The following is a 25,643-nucleotide window of genomic DNA, read 5'->3' as shown; positions in this document are numbered from 1 at the left end:
CATACCATAGGGCCCCTCAGCTTCCTGTCCTTGCTACTTAGTACTTCCTACACTTTTCATCACTGTGCTGTTGCCAGGATCTCCCTCTCTGACTGAATCCCTCTCTACTGGGATCCAGGTAGAGACCAGGGTTTTAGTCCAACCTCTTGCAGTTAACACTGTGTGTGAGTTTTCACAGTAACACCTTCTCCGTGGGTCTCTATGTATGTGACTACATGATTTGGGGGTGACCTCAAATGACCAATGTCACTTTCTAATAAAGTATCTCTCATTTTCCTGGTGGGAATCATCACCAGTGCACCAAAGCTTTTGTTCAATAAGAATATGCAAACCTTACAGGATGCAAATGAGAGTTAAAATGTATTTTTGATTTGTTTAGATATATTAAAAGAGTATATTTTATAAAACAGTCATGCAGTATCTTCTGCTCTCAGGTTTCACAAATAATTTTATTTAAACACATAAATTATTCAGCATTTGCATCATCAGTAGAGTCACTTTAGAGTCATCTAACAGTTTTCCAGAGTATGTCATCTTTATTTCCATCTAAGTGTTTTTCAGATACAGTTTCTTTTGAATCTATTTATGATGCTTTCCCTGGTATTTATCATCCTTCCTCACAAATATTCATTCAAAAGCATTAATATACTTGGGGTATGTGTGTGTGTGTGTGTGTGTGTGTGTGTGCATGCACACACACATTAGTGATAACTGCATTACATTGACTTTTCAAATGATTTGTAAAAGGCTATTTACAATGGCATCTGGCATTGTAACTCATTGCTATGAGTTCATAGCTCAGGAATAATTGCTACATCTTTATTAAATTTCTGGTTTCCTTGTTGTCCAAAGCCTAATCTATCATATGACCCCTGTGAACATCCAAACTAACATTGATTGTGGGTATTTCAGGTTAATATATTTAATCCAAAATATACTTTATTATTTGAAATAAAGTGACATAGATTGCACCCTTGTTTTGAGACTTTTCTAACTATGTGGATAATGTGACTTCCTTCCTACCGAGGACTCATTTTGGGAGAGGCTTTCGCCTTTATATTTGTGTTAGGAAGGGAGGCAGGAGGAATAGCTCATTGTAATCAGCATTTAAAGTAGTGCATTTTGTACAGGACAGGTAAGGAAGATGCCAGAGTAAGACTAATCACATAGAAAATTAACCTTGGCCCTGATCAAAAACTGAGCCAGCAGAAGCCTAGGAGGCCTGGCACCTGAAAGGATAGTTCTTGGCTGGAGTTAAGAGCAAGAGAGGGTCAGTTACAGAAGGGTCTCTCTACTTGAAGTCAGAGTAGGAAAAGAGACAAGACACCTTTTGCATCTTAATTTACTTTATGTATTAACGTGTTACAAGTTCTTTCTCTAGGTCACTTGATATTCAAGAAATGTCACATTTCAAATCTAAAAGATTTGAAAACTGTTGCTAAGTATCCCTTTGGGGAATGGGAAAGTAGATGCATAATGAACACAAATATGCTAAACAAGCTACCTTGTATTCTGAGAGGTCAGATGAATTTGGTCATTGGGTGTGGGGCTGAGACTTGATCATCCTTAGTTACCTGCTATGTCTGAAAGTTGAGACTGTTAAAACTCATATTTAACGTAAGATGAGAGAAAGATGATCTGTGCTTCTCTTGGTTTATTTGCACAAGCAAGGAAGACACTTTTGTGACACCCGTCCGATGCCATTTTAGTTATACAGGGAAGCTAGTGGTTTGGAAGACTATACTTCGGAAACCAAAGTAAATAAAATACATGGTAATAGCATTTGTTGATGAAGCATTGTCATAAACACAACCTGAAGTAGGCAAAATCACACAATCAAAAAAACACAACCTGAAGTAGGCAAAATCAAAATTCCTATTTTGCAGATGAAGGCAAAACAAAGGTGTAGAATGGCTAAGTACTTAACTGTACCTCAATCAAGAACCAAAAGATGACTGGATTTTTCTAACAAAGTTCCCTCATATACTGAGGCCATTTTATGGTGTGGCATATCACCAAAGGCTACAGCAACAATTTTCCATCTCCTTTGCTTAGCAAAGTCCAGGCAGAATGGCTGCCTGATTAGTAAGACTCCTGCAGATTTAAAAGCAAGAGCTGTTTTGTTTTAGAAGTGGTTTTTGGTTTTTTTTTTCTTTTTGCTGTTCTTCGTTTAGTGGAACATGGATGTAGCAAATTTTAAACAGTACAAGAGATTACAGACTAAGAGGTTACAGTGAAAAATATATGTATGTCTAATGTGTTCCAGACCTACCCTTAATCTTCCAGTTTCATTCCCAAGAGGTAAATCTCAAGCCACTTTCTTTTGAAATCTTCCAAAGAAATTCTCTGTATATCCGAGCATTCCACTGTTAATCTCTTCTGCTAATAAACACAAATGGCCGTATGTTGAATGCCATTCTAATATATCTTGGTGGTGGTTCTAGATTGTTACACCCACAACCATACACAAATGAACCTTATTTTTTGTATGTAGGGGCTACTTAGTATTTCAGTGAATAGATTACACAATTTATTTATGGATATCTAGGTCCTATGAACAATGTTGAGCCAAATATGTTTTATGTCTGCTATATATACAAATGTATCCTTGCAGATATAGAAGTATTAATACTGTAAAATGTATCCTTGCAAATATAGAAGTATTAATACTGTAGCCAAAAGTCCATGCATTTAAAATTTGGAAGATGTTGCCAAATTGCCATTCCAAGACAGTCAATTAAGTTGTACTCCTACTAGTTATGTGAGTAACTCTTTACCTTGTCAGGGCTATATATTACTAAACTTCTGAGCATGGCCATTTTGATTGGGTAGAAATTTACAGTTTCATATATAAAAAGTCACTATATCTGGAGATCTATTTCACACAACAATGTGAATCTATTTTTAACTACTTTGAATCATATATTTTTATGTATTTAACCCCACTTGGGATTCTTGTCCTCTGTCCATATTTATATTGGCTTGATGTTCTTCTTGGTTTTAAAGCATTTTTTTTTTTTTACTCTAAGGAAAACAGTTCATTGCCATTTGCTGCAAATGTCTTTCCCCAGTTTTTAATATTTTTGAGGTTTATAATATTTTTTTCTACAGGTTATATTTTGTATGTGTTACTCAAGATACCATTTATTATTTAAGATATTTGCTGATTCTGTCTTAGAAAATATTTTGTTCTTTTGTGATTTTTTTTATGCTTTGAAATTTTACTTAGTACTTTAAATTTTGTTTTTATTTAAATCTGAATCCATCTAAAGTATGTTATAGGAAGTGAGACAGACATTTTTGTGAGATGAATGTACAAGAATGTACAGTTGTTTCAATGTGTACTATTATATAAGCCAGTTTTTCCTTCCTTGAAGAAAAAAAATTTCCACATGTAATTGATTCTATTTCTGGACTTTCAATTCTGTTCAATTTGTCAACTTCACAGTTTCTTTAAAAATCCCAAACTGTTTTTATTACTGTGATTAAACAATAGATTTTATATACTTAGTCATTTATTTAACATTTTTATGTTTTTGTATTGTCATTAATTATTTGACTAAAGAAAAACCAAAATGGAGGCCACAATTTGAGACACCCCTAAGGCAACCACTGAGAGCCACAGAACCAAAATGTAAACTGCCCTGATTTCCCTGAAATGCTGCCTCTGACCTTAAACAAAACTTGAACTTTCCTATGTCAACATGATCAGGATGCAGCAGTTTCCTAGCCAATCAGTTACAAGTAACCTTATAAGGTGCTCCTATCTTAAAGGAATGGAAATTTCTGTAACCAGTTACAGTGAGGAACAATGTACTTCCTCATCCAGGGTTTATAAACTGAGCTACCTGTGGGAGCCAAGTCTCTCTTACCCTTTTGTTTTTGAAGTCTGTTTATTCTGGACCATTTGGTTTCTTGCTCAGCTATTCACATCAACTACAGTACTCTGAATTAAATATCCTGAATTAACTCTATCTTTTTCATGGAGTTTACTATTATACACTGACCGTCTCCTTACCTTAAAAAATTATTGATATTTTGATCGGGATTATTAGATACCAGTTAAGAAGAATTGACAGCTCTATTGAGTTTTTCTACAAAATGCATTAAATTCATGAAAATCTTCCTTTAGATTCCCTCACAACCATTTAATATTTAAAAACTTTGTTCATATATATGTATATATATATATATATATATATACACAAAGAGTAAAATGATCATAATCACAAAGTTAAGACGCCCACATAACTACCATCAGGTCAGTAAGCAGAACATTACCAGCATTCCAAATGCTTCCATAATCTCTCCTTCCAATTGCTACCCCCTCATAGTCCTTCAAAATGATCAGTCTTGACTCTTAGTATCAAAATTATTTTTATAGAAATGGAGTCTATGAAATGTATTCTTTTTTGTCTGGCTTCTTACATTCACATTTATTTTTGTGTGGTTCATCAACTGATTGTAGCTAGCTATAGTTTATCCATTTAAATTTCTACATTGGACCCATTGCATAAATATATCACAATTTACCATTATTGCAATTTGGATTTTTCCAGTTAGGGTAATTAATATGCATGCATGAGTTTTGGTGCATATCACACACATTTCTGTTGGGCTTTTTTTTTTTTTTTTTGAAAAGATTTATTTATTTATACAGTCAGAAGTGCGGGAGGGTGAGAGAATTCACCAGAGCCAGCGCAGGGAGCAGAGCAGGCAGAAGGACCGAAGTACACTGCTGAGGGGAGCAGCGGGCGGCAGGAGAGGTCTGCACGCCATGTGGGACCCGCCTTCGGTGGCCGGGGAGCAGCGCGGGATCGAACTGGCACTGCAGAGGCTGCAGGCAGCTTCGCAACCCAGCGCTCAACCGCTGCGCCACGGGGGAGGCCCTCTGTTGGGTTTTAAGGAACATACTTATAAATGTCATAGGTGATGCTGACTGATTTTCCAAACTGATTAATTTACAATTCCAAAGATTCACAAATTCTGATTACTCAAGTTTTTACCAACACTTGGCATTCTCTGTCTTTTTAATATTTGCCATTTTAGTGGGTATGAATTATTTTACTGCGTGGTTTTGACGTACATATTTCTGGTTCTTACAGTGGTTAATTGTGTGTATGTGTGTGTGTGTGTGTGTGCACGCGTACGCGCGCATGTGTGTGTGTGTGAGAGAGAGTTTAGAAACTTTGTCTATTTTGCAATACTTGTTAAACTCTTATTTTCCCATTAAACATTGCTTTTCTCATATTTATATATAGAAATTATTGGAGCTTTAAAAATTATGCATATAATTGTTAAGATTATTCCTATATTTTTAGATCGGTATTTCAAATGAGAAATATTTTGCTATTATAATTTCTAATGCTTTTGTTCAGGTTACCTTTTGGATTTTTTTTGGGGGGGGAAGCAAGACTCAATTCTTTTTTCCTTTGATAGTTCCATTAATGTCAAAATCTACTTTCATTTTGCCATTTTCAGAGCACAAAAGGAAACTCTTATAGGCAGTGACTGACATTTATCTTGCTCCAGGCTTAACCTCTTAACACTGTTCTCATCTGGGCTGTTGCTTTGACATGAATACTAGTCAATAGAGACACTTTCAAGAGTTATTCATGTGAATGCTGGCTTACTCACTGATTCTGCCATAATGAAATGTCTAGCCCTCAACCCAAAAGGTCTCCAATCACAGAACTCAGGTCACTTTAGAACTATCTTGGAATTACACACCTTAGTTTCTGGGATGTGTTCATTCCTTATCAGAGAAATCTAGAGCTCTCCTGGAACCATAATTTGATACTAAAGTAAGGGATTATACCTGTTTATGAATTCTGTTCCTCTAACTCAGTATGCACAACTGTAAGCTTCCTTCCCCCCACCCTCCCTATTATCATAGAAAACAGTTGGGTCCCATCTTTTTCACTTTCTCTGAAACTGGAAATTAACTTTCACTCCCCGTAGTCTTCCTAGGATAGAGTACTGCTTCTGAACCCAAGTCCCCTGTCAGTTACCAAATGTTGAATATCCTAGACATCTTAGTTTGCTGCTCTTGTATCTTCATGATGTCATGTTCCATCCACTTGTTTGAATGTAGTAGAATTCAATGTTTCTCAGTAGTGTAGGCTGGGGGATATGGTTACCATATATAATAAAGCCTCCCAGTTACATTCAAATTTTAGAAAAATTTGAGACATTCTAAAAATTATTCATCTTGTATCTGAAATACAAATTTATTTGGGCATGCTGTATTTTTATTTGCAGAAACTGACAACTTTCCTTGGGAAATTAAAAAAAAAAATCTGTACTTAAACTCCATAGCCTATCCTCTTATATAAAGATAGTGATTAATTGGTTTGTTTTGGGTCCTCAGCCAGGTGTTTTTATTAAGTTCTTCCCCAGTGCTATTAATGTGTGGTGATTGTTAAAAACCACTGCTCTAATTTCTTGGGACCAAAGTCTGCTCCAGTAACCTGACCTACCGTAGTAGTCCTATCTAATTGACAGACCCCAACTATGCCTTGAAATTCCATCTATCCATGCATCTATCTACTCATGCATCAATATATCCAATTTGTGAGTGCCAATCCTTAGTCAAACATATGAGTATTGAGGCTTTGGGTTAATTTCCTGAACATCTTATGTATGCATAAATATGCCAATTTATTAAAATTTACTACCAGAAGAAGTCAAGAATTCTGGCATACGAGGGGGACGAAAAGTGAATAATGCCTTCTATAGTTAGAAAACCTTCTAGGGGGAAGAAAAGTGAATCATGTCTTTTATAGTTCTAAAGCCTTCTAACCCATCTTTAATTTTGTTTATTCAATTACATGGAGAAAATTGTTTATAATTATAAGTAGATCAAAAGAAAATGCTCTATCCAGTTTGTAGTAGAGTTAGTCCTAAATTCCTATAAGCAGTCTTTGATGCACAGTAATTACCCTTAAAGCACTTTGCTAATTAAACACATGTTATTCTTAAGAGATTTTTAGTATGCAGCATGTGTAAGTGATCATTTGTCATCTTGCCAGTTGTAGAAAATTAATCCCAACTTTGAACAATGATTTGCTTGCTCCTGCCCACCATGGTATGGTACAATGTCCTTACAGTGGAGTGATGAGGACACATCTGAGTTTCCTTGAATGATTAATGACCCTGCATCTTTACAGGGGGCTCTTCAAAGAATACTGTAAATTTTTTTCTAAAACATTTTCTGAATTTTATGATCACAGTAAATAGGCTTTTTATCTTCTGATTAGTTGATTAAAATATTGAAAGAGCTATAAAAAATTTAGAAGAACTTTGTCAAGCATACTATGATGTAATGTGAACCTCAACGTAATTTTCTGTGATTGAATAATTGATTTTTCTGTGAAAAATATTTACGTGCATTTTTGAAAACTATCTTAGAAAATGATGATGCATTTTAGTTTTCTGGAATGTGATAGTTTACCAAGAATAAGTGTTTGTGGTTATGAACCTAATCTTCCAGTTTTTTGTTTTTTACCCCCCATGTGGAAAAGTAAGGCTTGATATGTAGTATTTGGGTATGTGGGATGTAAAAATATAGAGGCCCATATCTAAGGATTATTTATATTTTGCCCATAGCAGAGGTCTGGTTCTGCAAAACTATCTTAGAAAATGATGATGCATTTTAGTTTTCTGGAATGTGATAGTTTACCAAGAATAAGTGTTTGTGGTTATGAACCTAATCTTCCAGTTTTTTGTTTTTTACCCCCCATGTGGAAAAGTAAGGCTTGATATGTAGTATTTGGGTATGTGGGATGTAAAAATATAGAGGCCCATATCTAAGGATTATTTATATTTTGCCCATAGCAGAGGTCTGGTTCTGCAATTATGCAAATTTCTGAAACAATATGGAAGTTTGCATATATCCAATAACAAAAATAACATCTGTAGATTCACCAAAACTATCAAAAAGAGTATCACTGTTGATTGAGTTACATATTATAAAATAATACAACACAAGGAAATCCATGCAAACAGGAGAGGACATTTCTGAAGTAGATCTCTTTCTGGCTACACCATTTCCATCCTGTTCCACATTCTGATTTTTCCAGAAGTGGCCCCATGTCCTGAGGCCTGTGTGTGAGGACAGCACAGTAGGTGGGTGTATAGCCTCAGGGCTCAGGGACCCGGCTGGTCCTCATACTGGCTCTGGAGTGAGTGCCATGTCAGCCTCACATATCAGGGACTCTTTTGGTCCTCAGAGTTTTTCATTAGGAATATGTAGATTATAATTTCTTAACCTGAGGGTTTTGTTTGTTTTGTGAGGGTTGCAATGTGCCTAGTAGTCACTGATACTTAATCAAAGTGAACTATGGATATTTTTATTGTTTATGATAGCAATAATGCAGATGTTCTGAGCCATGCTGTGTCAATGCTTTGACCTATCAATTTTACTTTCTTACTCCCTCTTCCTTTTCTTATTCTGTCTTCAAATAAGTCCTTTTACTTCCATTTCCATGTCATCACTTTCTTTTACTTTTGTATTCTTCTCTCTATTCCCAGTTGTGGCTCAGTGACTTCTAATCTGTTTCCTTCCATTTTCTTAAAGACAGATTAAGAATTGTCACACTGCACTGTGATGTAAGCTTCACTCTAACATATAGAATTGATCACAGCTCTGCCTGACAGGTGGCAGAGATCCCGTGTAATGCTTACGTGGCACTCACTACAAGCCACACACCCTGTAAAGGGCTTTGTGTCTATTAGTTCATTTCATCTTTACAACAGCTCTGTGAGATAGGTGCTGTTACTCTATTTTACTGCTGAGGAAACTGAGGCACAGTGAAGATAAATAACTTGCCCATGATCACATATCCGTAGCTTAGTGGAACCATGATATGAGCCAAGCAGGCTGGCTCCTCTAGCATTAATATCTTTTAACCATTGCACTACTTTGTCCATCCGACTCAGAGTCAGGCAACTGCCTCTCTCTGTTGACAGAACCTCATGCTCTTGATACACAGTAATAATGAGACAGGGCGGTTTATCAGAGGTTACTGCGGCATTTGTATAGCACCATGGCGACCAAACACCTTGCTCCATCTTAGGCTTCCTCTGGCTCAAATGAAATGAAGTGCCTGGTTGACTGACCTTGTGGGAGCTGACATTTGCCTGTGGCTTTTTCTGTTTCATCCTTCATCAGTTCTAATAGGCTCTGGTATTGTCTTTCTTGTAGCAACAGCGTGTGTGTGTGTGCATTTTAATTGTTTTTGGGCACTAGGGCATTTTTTGGTATTTGGGGTCTGTTTCAAATGCTCTTCAGAAAGACACAGCATTCTGGTCATTGGCTGCTAGTGAACTAAAAAGCTTTGGTGGTGGAGGGGGCAGGATGTTTCAAAGAAATCTTCATGGTCTGACTTGTCAACAAAAAGAGATTAGTTAAGAATTTGGAGTTAATCTTTCCCTCAAAATTTATGGAGCTCTCACTAATGGTTTAGAAACCCTCATTAATGTGTGAGGAATGAGGCATCCTGTGGCTTTAATCACAAAAATACAGATTTTCTGTAATCAATAACAGCAGAAACCATGATCCTTTTGCCTCATTCCTTGTTGCACTGTCCCCAAACACAAATGCCCTCAAGTTAATCAAGGACACTTTTTTTTTTTTTTTTTTTCATTTGTAGCTTTAGGTACTGGCTGCTTTAGGGCTGGGACTTACATATACTTAGAATTTGTTGGCTAGAATTTTAAAACAGATGGCCACATGCTTTTCTCCCTCTAGGACAGTTGCTTGGTTGTTTGTCCTCTAGTTCTCATGGTAACCAAAGAAGGTTGTTAACTTTTCTTCTCACAAAGTAAGATAATCAGAGCTGTAAGAACAGGTGCAGTGGCTTGATGAGTGTTTGACCTTCTATCGTATTTTCTAGTTTGTGTTGCTGGATTCCTATTACACTTGTCCCTTGTTCTCAGTGACATATAGCAGGAAAAAGAATGAATCCTTTTGTTGCCTATAGCCTATTTAATAAGTTCTCATTGCTATCAGAGAATAAAAATATCCTGCAATATCAGAACCTTGGTAAAGGAGGCCAGAGTTACTGGTTAGATGAAGTGATTTTCGTTCAATAGATGTGATATGTCTGGGACCATTGTACAGTAGTGAACTTTCATGTTGTGGATATATCATCTTAGAATTTCTGAAAATATTTCATAGCAGACTATTTTCAGCCAGTAGATGAGATATGGAAAACAGAGGTATTTAAAAAGAATCTGGCTAAGGTACCAACCAAGAATTGCATTGAACTTTCACTCCTTGTATACTTGCAGCCTGTCCACATTATTCCTTGAAATCGGGTGAAGTTTTGTCTGCTGCTGAATGACTAAGCATAGATTTAAGGAAGAGCTACTAAAGGTTCCACACATGTAAGCAAGTAAAGTTATAGGATCCTGAGTGCCTGTACTAAGCATCTTTAATTATTAGAGTCTAAATGAAAATTGGCAAGTTACTGGCAAATCTCTGGGCCTAATTATATTGTCTTTCCCTGTCTGGGCAACTGGAAAGTAGCCAATAAACACAAAGATTAGGTCAAATTGAGGAATGACAGCTGTTCACAGATAATGGACGCAGTGCTACAACATCACTAGTGATATGGACAGTCTTAGAACAACATGGTCATTTGCAAGAAAAGAGAATTCCTGGTGAAGTCAAGCCCATTTTTGGACAGATATTTGTTCCCATTCATTAATTATTTGCCAGCCTGTCCTTTTGTTGTTGTTCTGGATAATCCTGCAACTTATTCTGTTAAAAGAAAAAAAAACTGTTTAAATTTGTGAGTGAAATTGTATTTTTGTTTCCAAATCAGATATTTACAGATAAGGCTGGCCAAATAGCAAGAGAGAGATATATCTTTTCTCCATGGTTGTCTGAAATATTAAAGGTGAATTAGGGATAAGCTGTTTTCAAGGTGACTTTGAGCCATGAAAAAATTTAGCTTGCTTTTCTGGCATCTGTGGGATAGTGGCTAAAGGCTCTTTATTGATAGGACTTCCTGTATAATCCTGTGTTACAAATTATAAGATCTATGACAATAGCAATAAAGGAAGATTGTTATTAAGGAGTTGTACAATAAATCTGGTTTGTTTTTTTATTTGACCTGGGATCATGGTGATTGCATAGGTTATATATATTGGTAAATATTGTTATTATTTTATGTCACCATGGGATTCAGCTCAATCCACGTAGCTACTTTCAATATTGATAAAGAGAAGCAGAGAGGATCATAAATTGGTGTTTTGGAGTCAAACAATTGAATTCAAATTCTGATTCTGCCACTGTGTCATTCTGGGCGAGTACTAGCCTTCTCTAAGCTATGCTTCTCATGTATAAAAGGAGGCAAAAATTAGATGCCTTTTAGAAGTTTTCTTTTCTTCTTTTGAGGATCCGGGATATAATCTAGGTACAATATTTAGTGTGTTGCCTGGTGATAGCAAGTTCTTGATAAATAGTAGCTAAAGTTACTAGAGTAAGAGAGTTAGAATTTAGTTCATTTGGTTTTTTTATCTTCCATCATGGAAGATGTTGCTGGTGTTGGAGAAAATTTATTCAACACTTGTTAAAGAGCCTAAGGAAGACTTAAAGAAGGGAACTACTACAAAGGGGTTTTGTAGTAGAGGGAGAGCTATAACTAGAGTTCAATCCTAGTAGAACAAGGACAGGTAGGAATTTAAAACTGGGAAGGTAGCAGGAAATTACCAAGAGGAAACATTAAGACTAGGTGGGTTTTTGCAAGACTAACTCAATAGGATCCTTGTTGAAGGCAGACAGGGTGACCAGATATCAAAAGTGGGGCATGAGGAATTTGGTCAGATGTCAAGGGTGGGGGATTTTTCATTAACTGGTTCAGCAGGATTTTTGCTAAAACTGGGCTAAGAGGACCAAGGATAGACTCCACTGTTGGGGTCTAATCAAGAAAAAGTCTCAGAAGAGCCTGACTCAAATTTGAGTTTTTGTCACTGGTATAAGGGACCTAGATACTATACAAGACCTAGATAGCAGCTAATGTGTAATGAGAACCTTGTGAATGTCAGGCAATGTGCCAGGCACTTCGTCAATGTCCATGGTTTCATTCAGCCCTCAGGACAGTCCCGAATATCAGGCACTCTTAGTCTCAGTTGACATATGAGGAAATTGAGGTTCAGAATGGCGAGGGGATTCTCACAAGATGACTAGGGTAGACAAAGCTGCAATTTGAATCCAGAGTTTTCTGACTCTACAAATCAGCATTGGGGTGCTGTATCCAACCTGTGCAATGTGTGGCTGTATGGATAGATCTACTTTTACCTCCAGTGCTTAGCAACTGTTTACAGTGAATGAGGCAATGAATGAATATCTATACAAGAATGGCACATTATAATTGCTCCCAACGGGTACAGAGGAATCTCAAATACTGCAAAAAGTAATTTGTGACTGCAACATCAAGGTATAGACCACTTGCCAACCTCATTACCCTGATCACCATAATGGCAGGAATCATAGGTTTTCTGCTTCTTCCAAGTTATTCAGTTTTCTTGGCGATTTGGGTTTCATTCTTCAAACTTGTTAATATCTGCCCTTAGATTGGATGGTTCCGAGACTCGCTTATCTCTGTTATGGCTTCAACTCACCTTGTAAGCCAGTGTGGGCATCTCCTTGAATAAAAAAAATGAGAATGTGGTGGTGGACATGAATCTGAGTGTGAGGAGAGTGCGTTCTCATACACTTTAGAGAAGTGGCAAACAGACATGGTACATGTAAGGAAGTTTATCACTGAGAAACCAGCCTGGGTATGTTTCCTTCTGGGGTATTCTGTGGATAAATATTTATTCTTTCATCAGCCATTTTCATCTTCTTTTATAGAATTATTTGATAATCTACAGGGACACCATTTTAGGAACTATGATCTGTTGTTGCATTTTATGTATAGCAAAGAATTCTGAGGGTAATATTTTAAAGCCAATGCACTATGCAAGTTTCAAGAGGGGACCTTTCAAGTATTTCTTGTAGCATTAGGATCAAATCTCTTCCATGGGGCTTTATTTTAATTTATTTTTTAAATTTGACATTAGGAGAATAGTCCTGTGAGTGATAGTTGTATTTTCATGGGCCAAATGTATTGTATTTTAAGCCAAAACTCTTCTGTGGATAATTTCATAGGATAAACAAAATAATTTCTTAATTCCATGGAAGTCACAGAAGAATGGTTTAGGGTTAGTTAAGAGTCACATTGAAGATACATAAAAGTCGATAAAAATGAATGGTTAATTTATAAACATTTATATTTAAGTGTTAGGAAATATGATAAGATTAGGAAAACAGTTAAGACAATGATTTGTACAGAGTTGACTAGTTCAGGCAATGACTATTTCACGCATTACAGTTTAACAAGATAAAACATCACATGAAACATACATGTATGACAGACGATGCTTCTGATTTTGATTTTAACATACCATTGGTTATAGTCATGAGAAATACTGCCAGTTCATTTTTGGGTTATGAAATATATAATTTTTTGATAAGACATTTCAAATTACAACATGTTTCAGGCAGCATGCAGGAAAAGTCATTTATTGTACATTTGTAAGGACACACCTTGCAACAAGCTTCCATTTTTTTTTTGGTGGTTAGATCAAGGATATAGAAATCATTGAAATTATAGTGTGTTTGAAATCAGTAGTTGTACTTACTAACTGAGAGAAAGCATTTCTGGTAAAAATAAAACTCTGAAATCATTCATTAGGAAAAAGCACAGTGATCATAAACTCAAATTCTTTAAAAATTATTTTTTGCAATTAATTCTCATTTATTGGTGATACAGCAGCTGTAGGTAATCTGAATTCTGAGAGCTGGTTGTACATAACAGCAGGGGTTTTATTCTGTGGGCTCATGTGATTACAACAAAGATGTTTATCATTTGAAATCACATATTATAACAATGGTGTTATACAAACATCACAAATATTTGGTGTTTCATAGTCTTAACAAATATTATGCTGTGGGTATTTCACAAAGAGACTAGATAAACAGGCAGTGTAAATCACATATATCTTAAGGTTTTAAAAATACATTTTATACAGTAGGTTTCTAATTTCTTCGCTTGCATTTAATTTTGGTGTTTTATTTGTATCATCTTTAGAGTCCTTAAAGAAACTGAATCTCTGGCTCATGCCAAGAAAGTCAATAGGATTGATATTTCCCCACAGGAATATGGCTGAGTGTACATTGAATCACAGAGTCCATTCAGCAACAGCTAACTTATGACAAATTATTTTTAAAATACAAATAAAATCTAATTAGTTTAAAAGATAGCAGTTTGAACAAAACTATAGGAATCAAAAATTTTATTTACAAAACATTTGAATATATTTTTAAATGGCTAGTTCTAACTAACTGCACAAATTAAATATCCTCCGTGCACACAGTCTGCAACTTTCTCTGCAACATCGTTAGGCCTCTGAGTTAACTTACATGCAATGGTCAGGTGGGAAAATTAGTTGGTAATTTCCATTCAGTCAAGTGACTTGAGAGGGAACACTTTAATGCCTTCCATAGTTGATATGATTTGTGATTAATATTATCAATTTGAAAGGATTAGCTGAATTTGCAAATGTAATTTAGTGCAATATAAGAATTGTAAGAAAGACGAATAAATTTACCATCGAATGTTGGAATTCTAATCTAGCATTACCCTGTTGAGCCAAGTCATTGTACCTCTCATTTCCAAGGCGTCTGTGGATTATACTGACTGAAAAAAATGTTTTCCTTGGTCCTTAGAAATACAAAATAGTGATTTTTAAAAGATCCGTGATAGAGTGAGCATTTCTTATCATCACATTCATAAGGAAAGAAGGTAAGCCACATTTTACAGATCATTACAGATCATCTTTGGCAGAAGACATAAATAACTTCCTTTACTATTAACATTTCATTTAGGCCATTTTCCTTTTTTTTGATGATATCAGACATATGGTAACTTGTTCACTCCTATAGGTTAATAGGAAAAAACACCACATATATAAAAATATTTAGGTTTAGCACATATTCTCTTCGAAAGTTAAATTCAAAGTGTATTGATACATTGATACTAGAGAAGATATTTTACACAGGCATTTCTAACAGTGTTGCTTAAGTTCATAATTTTAACAATATGGTCAGCAAAGAGGGTCTGAGTACCTTTACTCATAACAAAATATTATCACTGAGATACACTGAAAGAATTTACTGGAATCTTTTTGATTCTTATACATTGTATTTTCCACAAAAATGAACAACATGATGTATATACCTTAATGTATGCATGTGTGGCTGTGTGTGTGTGTGTGTGTGTGTACTGGCAAGTCTTCAAGATTACATTCACTGACATGAAAGAATAAAAACCAAAAAACTTTTAAGTATGCAAATGCATGACTGACATATCACCACTCTGGAATTTCAAAGTGCAGGGAACAAGTTATTTAAGAAATAACTTCAGACGTGACCATCTTCAGAATCAACTAGAGGAATGTTAGGATGCCTTACTTTATCTCTCAAGATAAGAGCCTCTTCTCCCCATATTTGGGTCTATTCTTTCCTCCTCCCCTCTGTCTTTACAGGCTGTTTGTGATGGGTCCTTTAAACTACGCATGCGGGATATGAATGGGAAATTCTTTCCTTTTTTGCCCTGGGCAACGACTCCCCATCACCTCTCAGGGAGGGGGGATCATCTGGCACAATGATCTGCCACCCTTTTCTTTATGGGTTGCCTGTTAGGCTGGCTCAGAATAAGTTCCCTTTTTTAGTAAAGGTATCCACATCAAGCTCGTTCAGTGGCAACAAGTTGCCATCAGTAGCCATGAAAAGTAAGAAAGAAATTCTAAATTTGTTCCCCACCTGAATTTTCCTACTCCCTTCTCCTCTTCGAAGTTCTCCAGGGTCCCAGAGCAGCGGCTCAAGCATTATGCTGTGTGTATAATGCTCCTTCCCTCCCTTGCCCTTGTCTAGGAAGCTACAACTGTCCTCCTCAGTGTGCGCTTCCTACTGTCTACAGAAATTGATAGAAGAAACCCAGGGACGCCCCTATCACAGTAACAGTTGTGCCGACAATTATTATTATGGCTTATTAGAATAGTGCTGAATTGCACCACTGACATACAAAGATCACCATGAATGGCACTGAAAGGCAAAAACTGTGAAAGGACTAAAAATAATTGTCTGTGGCTTTCTAACGTGAAGGCCTTTCCATGTGCCACAAAAGGGTCTTCCGAATCTGGAAATTTTTTCCCTAAGCGGTCTGAGAGAAATTTTTAGTTTACGTTTGTTTCAAGACTTGACCCAATAACTTTGCCTAGTGCGCAAAGGCAAGCCTTTATTTGAACCTCACCTGGGGTCTAGGAGTATTAAGGAAGAGAAAAAACAACACCCTAGACTACAAAGGTCAAGAAGGAGGTGAAGTTTGTCGATCTCAGTAAATCCCAGTTGATCTAATCCAGCCTCTCTCTGCAAAGGTGTACTTCCTGTCCCCAAAGCAAGCACCTTGACAATGCTGATTATTCTAAGAAGTATCCTCTTAGTGAGCGAAAGACAGAACATGCGAATGCAGATGGGTAGGACGAGGGGGGCAGGAGGAACTGTGCGTTAGCCGGAGCTGCACACACCCAAGTGCTCAAACTTTAATCAGCAACAAGAGAGGAACACAGTTTTTAGAGAAGCAGGTAGATCACATGAAGACACACAGCTATTCTTTTCTAGCAATTCAAGAAAAAGCAGTCATTCGAAAATATGTGACAAGTTTGCTTCCTTCTATGGAATCTTGAGGGACAGCTTTAGTTTTTCTCAAGAATATCATTGTTGAGCTTTCATTTTGGGCCTCCTTGGAGGTATTTGTGAAGACTTTTCTTGCTCAAAAAGAAGGGACAAAATATATATGGGTGTTTTAAGTACCTGTGTATGTGTCATTTTCAGGCTAGGTTTGTGAGAACATATATACCCATGTGTGCACACACAACCCACCATCTTACTGTTAAAGTTTCATTTTCTAAGACATTTTTATAAGCAAAGTCATTTGCTGACTCTTCACAGAAGTTCTGCATCAATTAAACCAAGAGAGTTTGGGAGTGGCTCCCAAGGGAGCCAACCATGTTGTCTGTGGTTTCCAGGTCTTATAGGGATGTGAGCTTTTGAAATCATCTTAGGAAACCAAATTCACTCCTAATCAGTGATCTTTTGCTTTCTTAGACCACACCCATGTTTCAAACCATTTCAGCCTCTGTCATGAATGATAGCTCAGTACTGTTAGCACTAAAACAAGTGGGCCACAGCCAATCAGTCGAAGGACAGTTGTCAAGGTCATTTCCTAGGCCTCGGCACTCAGACAAAGTGGACTAGCTGTTGTTTTTTTTAACAGAACTAGAAAAGCTGATTAGATCTCTCTAACTGGACAACCTCCATGAAGCTATTCTATTAGTAAAGAATGAGGAGGAACAACTGGCAGCCTCTGTAAGTGGGGATTGCAGTTAGATCAATTCAATAGGCTGGTTGGCACCAGGGGTTGAGGAAGAAGAGAGCGAGTGGCTGACTGTGTGTATGGGGGGGAGGCTTGCTTTAGCCTTAGAGGTTCTCTACCTTAGAGCAAACACCTACGGCTGATTGGCAGTGACCAGGGTGGCTTAAGGCAGTCATCTGCAGAAAATGTGTATGTCTCAGACTTGTTTGAAAAAAGAAAACCTACCTTTCCGGTTTAGGGTTTCCTAATCAAATGTGAAATGGGGGTCAAATACAATGCAAGGGGCTTATTGAAATACAAAAATCTGATGCCTACTGCAACGGAGCAGCAGCTTTATCTAGAGATTTAAAATGAGAGAAGGAAAAGTAATTTTATCCCTAAGTGGCAATCATAGAAATTGCTATAGTTATAACAAAAATATTATCTATTTTAATTTTCCCCTCTCCACAGTGAGACAAGATCACTTCGTCTGTTGCAATGTCAGGGATTTTCGTTTACCTTTGTCCCTGACAAATTTGGCTTTGTGCCTCTGTGCTCATAGAATTGGAATATATTAGTGCCAGGATGTTGAAATGGTTTTGCCATTTCTGATTACGTTCTAACTGGGATTTCTTCAAGAGAAAGCTTCCATTTACTCTACTACAACATTATTTGTTTAGTTAAGCAGAATTCACCATGGTTACTTTTTCTTTCTTTCCCCATGGCCATGTCTTCATCATCTTGCTCTATTTTCTCCAACCATGTGAAATTTCAGATTACTAATGAGGCATCTGGGCTGTGGTAAACCAGATGATTGCTAGGGGTGAGATTGAAGACTTAGTGAAATCTTTTTAAAGTAGTCACTTTCTCCATAACAAGGAAAACATTAATGGGACAGTTGAATCTGTAAGTCATTGCCATTCTTTTTTCAACTTCCTTTCGGATATTTGTACCTTTTAATGCCTTTCTGCCTAGTCAATGCACATCCTGTTTATAACTCATGCACTTAAGTACAAAATAACTGCTGTCAGTCTCTTTCTCCTAAAAGGTTGCCATTAAATTCTAAGAATGAAAAGTAAAAGGAGTTATTGTGAGAAACGGTGCAGACTAAAAGTTTACATTTAGAAGAGCAAGGGTCACTGATGTGGAGTCCATTCCAATCTCATTAAGTTGCTATTGTTAGGCATCCTCCAAAGGCAGAATCTTTTCATTCCCCTTAAGGAAGGGAGAATTTTTCCCCAGTGCACAAAGAGTGATTTTAAAACAAATCTTTAAACTCCTGCCTACCTTCACACAGTTTTATTGGCTTGCTACTGGTGCAACCAGTTATTATTAGGAGCAGTGAATTCACAGCTTAAAAAATCTTCAACCCATCCCCAGTGGATGAAAATGGGCAATCATGGTTCATGTGGTTTTGATGTATTCTGGAAAATTCAGCTATGGGTGAAGTCTCTCAGTTAATGATGACAACATTCAAGTCCAGAGTGAGCTGAAGATTCATAATTCTCTGAAACAATTAAATACCAGTTTGCAAAAGAGGAAAGACTTTGGGTCACCTCTTTGGTCACTGTTCGATGTTAAAATAAAGAGAACATTGTGTATTGAGGCCCTCTCCTCTGGTTGGCCATCAAAGGCTGACAGAGCCCTAACTCACTGAACAGCCAAATGCCTCAAAGTCAAAAGAACAATAGGCAGAGTTAAGAAAATCCAATGTGGTAGGGTATCAACACTGAGTTAAAAGAAACTCAGCCATGGGGACACAAATGATCTTTGTAGTCAGATTTTCCCAATTTGAAATGTTAAATGAAAGACTATATGTCAACTTCACACAGCTTTGGTCCCTCGTAGACTCTGGGTGGTTGGTTGACTGACTTAATTTCTTTCATTGGTGAAAGAATATGAAGTTAAGAAAATTGGTGTTTCTATTTCTATGAAAGGAAAGTTTCTGATAGACTTCAGAATGGCCCCATCAAGCAGTCTCAAATTGATAAAATGTCTCTAGACCAAAATGGACTTTCATTTGATTAGGGTAGCATGAATTCAGGACTTCTTCCTAGATTCAGGACTAATCTTAATTTTCTTGAAATTGGCTTAAATTCATCATACCTTTTGGGGGACACATTGCACAAAATAAATGCGTGAGGGTTATGGAATTGTATGAAAAAATATAATAGACTCTGACATGTGATTTCAAAATTGTTCGTTTGCCTTGACTATACGGATGCTTTTAAAAAGTTTTAACTGTTAAGTGAGTCAAGATCCTGGAAGACAGACTTGCTAAATTTACTAATTTTCTGTCTTCTTTGGTTTTACTTCCTTTTTTAAAAAAGATTTATTTATACAAGAGCTGGGGTACAGGCCAGATGCGCGGGAGGGTGAGAGGATTAACCAGGGACAGAGCGGGGAGCAGAACAGGCGGACTGATGAAATACACTGCTGAGGGGAGCAGTGGGTGAGACAGGAGAGGTCTGCCACGCCATGTGGGATCCTCACCTACTGGCTGGGATTGAACCAGCACTGTAGAGGCTGCGGACAGCTTCACAGCGCAGCACTCAACCACCTGTGCCACCAGGGAGGCCCTGGTTTTACTTCTTTCTGATTGTTTTTCTTTGGGTAATTTTCCAGTTGATATTTATCTAGCTCTGGTATCCAGATCTGAATTCCAATCGATCAGCACTGCACTATGCAAACATTTTCTGCATCTCTCAACTCTTATTGATTTGCAAGGACTGGGCAGGAAGACAAAAATGACATTTAAGTTCCCAGCATCAAAGCAATTTCTAACTTTTGATTAAGAGTTCAAAATAGATCCTCAAGTCTTTTTCCTGGATAGCAGTCTCTTAGAAAAATCTGGTGAGTACAATGTTAATATAGAGAGAGTCAGAATAATCCATGCTTTTGTATAAAATTTCTGGGTGAATCAATGATGCACCTATCTCTTTTATATTTCAAACTCTAGAATGGCTGTTTCTACTGGGAAAATTAGGAAATATAAGGTGTAGAGTCTGGAATTATGTATCCTCCCACTAAACAAGTGTGGGGAATAGTCCATTGGAACCATGACAGATTAAAAAAAATGCGAGGAAGAGAAAAATATCAAGAGAGTCTGTCAGAAGCCCTGCCCTCTTCTATAATTCAGAAGTCTGTGCTGAACCTTCTTCATTGTTTTCAAATGTTATTCGATATCTTTTCTGTTTCTTTAAAGGGACCCAAACCAATTCTGGTTTCTTCATAAAACAAATCAAGTTTGGGTAAAGTCATAATAATACTATCCATGAATCTGGTTTTGGTTAGTGGAAGATCCAAGCCTGAAGAGGTATGAATTAATTCTAAACACAGGCAAAGCAATTTTTATTTTCATTTGACTGAAATGACTTCTACGGGTGGATTGTCAGAGCACTGGCTGAAAAGAAAGGGTTAGACTCCCGTTGCTAGATCCCCTGCATTGGCTGTACTGCTTTCTCAGTGTTTTTAAAAATTGGTCCATGGCAACTGTTTGAAAAGATGGGTTTACTCTGCATGCAGGCAACAGGCATGTGACAAAGCTGCATGACTCTGTTGAGAAAGGTTTAAAGTAAAGAGACTGGTGCCAAGTATAAGGAATCACTACAGGTGATATTTACATCAAGTCATAAAGGAAAGTTTCTGACGCTGTTCTGATGTTCACAGACCATCTCCATCATGGAAGTGAGCTGAGGTGGTGGTTGGGGCCAAGACTAGGGTTGGTCTCTGTATTTTTCCAAGTTTCTCACCCTAGGCAGTAATTGAGTGGTGATGTAACTGTGACATGAGATGATTTTTCTCCACTGCCTAACTGCTCATTTGCCTCTTGATGCTGTATCAGTGGGTGGGAAGAGTGCAGTGGTTTCTCAATACTTAGCAAACATTTTCCTGCTTGTTTTGTAAAAATACAGTCTTTACTCAGATTAGGTATTTAAATGCAATCTCTCTTTGGTGTTTAAATTTAAAAATTGGAAACAAATTTTTAAGGTGATAAGCAGACTTAGTACATTTGGAAAGGGAGGGCAATTCATTTCCTTTTGTCTTTCTTTGGCCAAATGCAGATGTTTCTGAAAGATGTGCCAGGGATTAAGAAGCAGAAAAAGGCAACAGAGACACAGGGCAGTCACGGATTAGACCTACTTCCCACCGCTTCTCTGAGGGCTAGTTATTTCTCAGCAAAATAAAGCCAATTGTTGGAGATATTCCCAATTCACAAGCAAGCCACTAACTTAAAAAAAGTCATTAGCAAATCTATGTAACATACAGAGTCCCTGAGAACACAGGAATGTTTTAATCTCATGCATACATTTATCATAACTCGGATGTCTCCAAGAAGGTTCAGACTATCAAATTGTCTACAGTATTATTGATGGCAGCCAAACCTGTTTCTTAGAGTTTTAGATGGAAATAAAATAGGCAATATTTTCTTGAAAATTGTACCACCACAGTTTTCATGAAAACTTAGCAATAAAATTAAGCCCTCCCAGTATTTCTAATAGTGTCTCAAGTAAGACCCAATATGTAATGAAGCAGTGATTACGTAGGCTCTAATATCGTGGATAAACATTACTGCCCCCTACTGTACCCACTCTTCATTATAACAGCACCCCTTGTTCTCATTTACCAATTAGCTCACAAGGCTGGTTTCCCTGTAAGATCTTAAAAGGAAAATGCTAGGACAAGACAACCAGTATATGTGAAAGATAGGGGTTGGTTTAGTGAGAATAAGCTGAATAAACAACAGCTAGTGGTGGTTTAATGATTAGGGATTTGTGGAAGACCTGGGTGGGGGATCCATTCCTTCCCTCACAATATGCCAAAATATATAGCTAGAAAAAAAAATCAACTGATAATGGGATCCTGCTAGAACAGTGCTGTATTTCAAAGGAAAATTGAAAATCTCATCCTTTAAATCCACCAGAAATTGACCTTGATAAGGATATTTTTTTCAATAGCTGTTTTCAATATTCCCTAAAAGGCAGAGGGTAATTGGAAAAGTCTGAATGGAGTCCTAGTGGATCTTAAAAACTTTTTGTCAAAAATGCTTGCTAAATGAAAGAAGAAAAATGAATTTCTGCTTGTTTTCCGAGGGACACATATGACTAATTTTATTCTCTGCAGTTTTGAACAATTTTCAATTCAGATCTTCAGTTAAAAAGGAAAAAAAAAGATCAGTCTGAGCTTTATTCTATGTCTCACCCCCTTTTTCCATTTATAAATGAGATCTGGTAAAAAGGAACACTCTCTTGACATGTGCTTTTAAGGCAATCTTAGACTCCAAAAATACAATTCACGTTATTTGACACATCATCTATTTCTATATTGATATTTGTATCTCTGTGCTGTAGGGAAAGATGAGACCAAGGAGTTAATGCTGAAACCATGTCTGATTCTCACAGAAATGATCTTTAAATTAGTATTTAATTTTTTTTAACTTTTGCACTGGTTGAAATGGCAAATTGGTAGAAAGAAGATTGAAAGCACTTCCGATTGCCATCTATGAAAATACCAGTGTTTCTGGTGTATTTTAACTACTGGAGGTCTATCTGGACCTTATCATTCACTTGGGCTAAACTCAAGTTTAATATTCTACCTGAAGTTCCAATTATTTTAAATATTAAAATCAACTCCAAAATATATTTCAATACCAAAATGGAATTCGACACACAGAATTGTCAAGGTAGTAAGTTGTGAAATTTTGGAACTTCATGGCTTAAAAAAAATGGAAAGGAACTATTGAGGGCATTTTTATGACATGTCTAATGTATTCTAGAAAAACTCAATAATATGGGAAAGGATGCCAAAGCTTACTTTTCTGTTTGCCAAATTAAAAAGTTATATATGTCCAGCTTTGATTTTCATATGAAAGCTAAGAATACAAGTTTTAATTGTTGTTTCTGGGAACTGAGAATCTATCGTCCTTAAGGGTAATGATTTTCAAATATCTTAGAGAAGGCATAGTCTGAGATGAAATTTTAACACATTTGCTTTGTGTCAGTTTCTCATTTTAAAATCTATGCCTGTCAACAACATCAATAATTCTTACCCAAATTATTTTTTTTCCATACCACCCAATTACATGAGTACTAGAATGTAAAATCTTTTAATATTTCTTTCTTGAAGTATTTTTCAAGTTTAATGTTTAGATGAGTATAGCTTAAGGTACAGAAAAGTAGAGAAATTTTTTTTAAACTAGCTATCTGAATTGTATCATTTTTGTCTGAAATATTTATATAATTTAGTTTGCTTTTTTTGGTAAATGTTTTGAAAAGGTTTTTTTTTTTTATATTATTAATAGACTATTCCTTCCATTTGGAAAGAATGGAGTCTTCACATTTCAGGGTGGGTAACTGCAAACCGAGATTTACATTTTTAAGAAGGATTTATCTATTGTCCTAATATTGAGCTTCAACAGGTTAATATAAAGTTCTGTAAATTAAAGGGTGGGTTATTTTTAACTTCAGAATATATAGGAAAGAGATCTGAAAAATCTTGGCTAGATCCTCTAGGTGAAAAAACAATTTCTAGTACAGGGCCCTGTAATCATTCTAGTAAATTTATTCTGCTCTCTCCCCAAATCTCTTGAACTTGGCTAGATAGAGCTGATGCTATAGTTATCAAATCCAGAAGACTGGGTTGTTCATTAACTGTCATAAATGACTCCATAACAATGAACTTAGCTAAAATCTCTCTTGGTGTGCTTGATTAGTAATATGATTTTTTTCAACCATTTGTATATTAGTAATATAATACCCCCAGAGAGGCATTTGACCCACTCATATTTTCTTGGAGGTATGGAAACTATATATTATGCTTTTTTGTATTGATTACCTATATCACCTTTGTAGAAACTTTCCTGGGATTTGGGCTCTGTGTGTGTGTGTGTGTGTGTGTGTTTTCTTACTCCCAACCCATATCTACACATATTGATAGAATCAAAGGCTAGGTATATGGTCAGTGAAGCAAGAAAAATGGGATTTAAAGAGGAATAAAACCAACAACATGGCTATCGTGTGGTGGTGTAGGGCATCATCTATGCAAAACATGTATAGAGATATATAATCTCATGACTTTTCTATGTGGGGTAATATTACAATTGATTTTTCCTATGTCAAATTTCCTATGTCAAGCTCCTATGCCCAGCGCACTTTTAGCATGAGCCTTTTTTCCCATTGCTGAGAGGTGATAATGACCCAGGGGTAATGCATAGGGTGGCAGTAGCCATGGCAGGACTACAGAGGTTGGATTTAGGGAAAACAAAGATAAGGATGACATATTCCCAAGGGGACATCTCTCTGAACCTTTATAAATGTTTACTACTGCATGATTCTAAAGAGTATGAGCAGTTCAAGCAGCTATGACATACTGCACTGATGATAAACTAATTCAGATTAGCAACTTTTCCTATAAAGGCAAGTAAGTCAAAAACAATTAATACAATGACCATGGTTTTAAATGTCCCTTAGGAGATTGGATCAGAGGATCTTCGACAAAACTGAACATTGGGAAAACCCTCTGAGTGCATCTTTTTGGACATCTTAGTGGGCAGAGTAAAAAAACAAAAAACAAAACAAAAAACACAGAAACTAAATACTTACCATTTCTTGTGGGCTGGTAAGCTGAAATGCTCTCTCCTTTGGGGTTCCAAACTCTTAGTTCTTCTACAGAAAAGATATTCCCTGCTTTGGGAAATGATTAACCACGACCTGGTTAAGCTCCAAAAATGAATTATGTGCTACAATTGTTTCCTCTTCCTGTACTATCCTTGTACGTCACTGTCAAGACTGCCTAACACTTGAAATTTTCTGGCTGGAAGACAATGTGGTGTAGATGTGATTAGAACATAATGGTTGAAAAGAGAAGCACAAATGAAATCCATTAATAAAAATTGGAAGGTGGATCTGAATGAAAGCTAATGAAATCACTCTTAGTAGTGTCTTTCTTTGTAAAGTAAATATAATTTTGTATGTCTCTTCCACATAATGCATTCATCTATCAATTGAAATCCTTAACTTCACCAACAGCTGGAATGCCTTGGCCAACTAAAATGATGACTACAACTAAGGTCAAATGCCAATGTACATGCTGACAATGTACATTGTCAATCAGAAAATGGCCAAATGTTCTTAAAGTTGTGAAACTATACTCAAAACTTGCTCTGGATGTAACTGCCTA

The 25,643-nt window shown here is 36.6% G+C and overlaps 1 long non-coding RNA gene across 1 annotated transcript in view; it reads left to right on the top strand.

The window, feature by feature from the left end:
• LOC129146836 (uncharacterized) overlaps positions 1-25,643 on the top strand; it is a 125,246-nt gene that overhangs the window by 99,321 nt on the left and 282 nt on the right. The gene's annotated exons all lie outside the window — the stretch shown is intronic.

The sequence above is a fragment of the Talpa occidentalis genome, unplaced genomic scaffold (assembly GCF_014898055.3).
Source record: "Talpa occidentalis isolate TD23 unplaced genomic scaffold, MPIMG_talOcc4v2.1 talOcc4.5, whole genome shotgun sequence".
NCBI lineage: Eukaryota > Metazoa > Chordata > Mammalia > Eulipotyphla > Talpidae > Talpa > Talpa occidentalis.
This window is presented reverse-complemented; position numbering and strand designations above follow the sequence as displayed.